Consider the following 2,479-nt stretch of genomic DNA (forward strand, 5'->3'; position numbering starts at 1 on the left):
GGGCCAGAACCAAGCCCCTTGTATATTGGGGCAGCCACACGGGGACATGGGGCTGCAGGGGCGAAAGGCTGGACTGGGACTGGAGGCGAGGGAAGAGACTGGGGACAAAAGTGGAAGCAGAAGCAAGACTGGACCAGAGTACTAGGGGCCAAGGGACGGACTGGGAGCCAGGATAGGCTGGGTGGTGCCATGCCTTCTAGCAGTGGGCGCACAGGCTATTTTTGAAATACTCAGAACAAGGTTATAGAGTAATTTCTTGCAGGCAGCTCCTGGTTACCAGGGAAGATATTTAGCACGAAAGGAGGCCTCAGTTCCATATTCCTGGATGACATTTTAGGAGATTGGGTGAGCTGGACCACCTGCCAGAGCCCAATTTATTGTTTGATGTCCCGGCTTCCTTTTGTGAAGGATGGGGGAAGGGCACAGGAGGTACTCGGAGCTCTGAGACAGCAACATTCTCGGGGAGGCCCAGAAGTGTGTAGTGAAGGGCACGGGAGTGGGCCCTGGCCTTGGCCGTGTCTCCTCTGACCTCTGTAGGGTGGCCTTAGGCACATGACTCCCCCTGCCTGTTTTTTAGCATTCTCATATAAACCCAGGACCCTGTCCATGTTTCTGGTTTAGGGCAGGTGGGCGCAGCTGGTGGACAGAGGACTGAGTAAGGCGGGGAGAGTACTGGGGGCAAGCCCATGAGTGCAGCAGGCTTGCTGACAAGTCCTCGGTCCCTCAGGTCATCTTGGGCAACCGCTGGGCGAAACAGAGGCCCAGGGAGGGCAGGGACAGGCCCTCAGACACACAGCAGGGTGGTGGCAGAGCTGAGGCCAGAACACATGTCTTCACCCCATCGCAGGCCAGTGGGTGAAAAGCATGACATCACAATGTCCGTCTGTCTGCAGTGGACAGGACGCATCTGTGTGACAGACTTCTTCAGCCTTGCCAGGAGCTGGTCCCCTCCCTTGAATGTGTGAGCCTTTCCCAGGCCCCACCCTACCAGTTTTGCCCCTTCTTGCCCTGGGCAGCTTTTGTTTCTTGGGCACCAACCACAGAGACTCAGGTTGAGTGCTAATTAAAAGCTACCCAGCCTCCTTTCTGCAGAGGCTGAGCCCTCTCCTTTAGCGCACAGCCCCAGTCCAATCGTTCTTCATCATTTCTAGCCTTGGGCAAATGATTCCAAGTGACTATGCCTCAGTTTCCTCATCTGTAAAACATTCCTTGTCTTCCCTTCTCCTTGTGGCATCATGAGGTTTAAAGGACACATACCATGTATGTAACTTGATCGGGGCTGTAGACATGAGTTTATCTGGGTGATGGGTGAGACCGCCGCCCTGGGCAGGGTCATGGGAAGCTGCCTCAGGGTCAGTCAGAAGTTGATGATGCTTGGCACTGGGGACAGGCGTGGATGGATGGGGGCAGAGTGCGGTGAGGATCGGCGGTGGTTGGCTGTGTGTGTGTGGGGGACATGCAGGCCCGAGTGTCTGTTTTGCTGATTGCTCCTTTTGCTTTCAAGGAGATTAAACTATTTTTAGTCTGCGCCACTGCTGGTGAGACGCCGGAGGAAGCCTTTCCATCGCCGAGATTTTCTGGAAGCTGCCAAGTGTGGTCTTCAGCTCCATTCTGGGAGCCTCCCCAAGCAGGCGGGAGGGGCCGTCACTGTCTGGGGGCTCTGGGGACAGGCTGGGTCACCGTTGCTCCCCGAGGTCCTTGCCGCGCTGGCCTCTGGAGCTGCACGGCCCCAGACTACGGAGAGCAGTAATCTGATGCGCCCGATGTTTGTAACGCTGTGTTTAAAAAAAGTAATTTATTTTCTAATTATTCCTTGTCTTGCATAACCGTGCATCGCCAAAGTGTCGCTATTTAAAATATTTATCTCTCCACGCCGCAGGAGCAGCTCTGGAGCGTGGAGGGGGAGGAAATAAAAGTCCGCGTGCTGGTCGCAGGCATATTACTTTGACTCGTCCTGGCAGCTTTGACGTCTCCCTGTAAATACATTTATTTTTCATTAGGATGTTTCTGAGCTTGTGGCCCCCAGAGAGCTGGAGTGATTATGCTGTTCATCTGTGAGAGATGCCGTGGAGAGGTGCTCGTGGAATGAGCTCTACCGAATGCGCCCCACGCCTGCCTGTACCAGGGCGAGGGTCCGAGCGACTGTGATCTGGGATGTGCTGGTGCACAGAGGGTGCAGGGCTGGGCTGCATGGCACCAGGTGGGCAACGTGGCCGGAGACTTTGGTCATTTGGTTTGACGGGAAAACTGAACCCAGGGAGAGTCACCTTTGGAGTGGAATCAGCCTCACTGGCAAAGTGAGCAAGCGCGCCTGTGGCCTGTTCTATCCAAGGGGCTGAGGCTTTTTGCTGCAGCTCCTCAGGCTTCGAGACTAGGGTCAGAGAAACCCTGGCTGGCTTCACGGGGTGCGCACATCCCAGAGGCTTGAGAAAGAGGGACCATGGGTTCCCAGCATGCCAGATGTGGGCCTGACTCTTAC

The 2,479-nt window shown here is 55.5% G+C and overlaps 1 protein-coding gene and 1 long non-coding RNA gene across 9 annotated transcripts in view; one reads left to right on the forward strand and one right to left on the reverse strand.

Moving 5' to 3' along the window:
- CACNA2D2 (calcium voltage-gated channel auxiliary subunit alpha2delta 2) overlaps positions 1 to 2,479 on the forward strand; it is a 139,430-nt gene that overhangs the window by 43,785 nt on the left and 93,166 nt on the right. The gene's annotated exons all lie outside the window — the stretch shown is intronic.
- LOC121817248 (uncharacterized) overlaps positions 327 to 2,479 on the reverse strand; it is a 33,699-nt gene continuing 31,546 nt past the window's right edge. For both annotated transcript variants that reach the window (XR_006057075.1, XR_009597449.1), the window contains one exon: positions 327 to 1,974. This is a non-coding gene — a long non-coding RNA (uncharacterized LOC121817248). The remainder of the gene's footprint in view (positions 1,975 to 2,479) is intronic.

Source organism: Ovis aries, chromosome 19 (assembly GCF_016772045.2).
Source record: "Ovis aries strain OAR_USU_Benz2616 breed Rambouillet chromosome 19, ARS-UI_Ramb_v3.0, whole genome shotgun sequence".
NCBI lineage: Eukaryota > Metazoa > Chordata > Mammalia > Artiodactyla > Bovidae > Ovis > Ovis aries.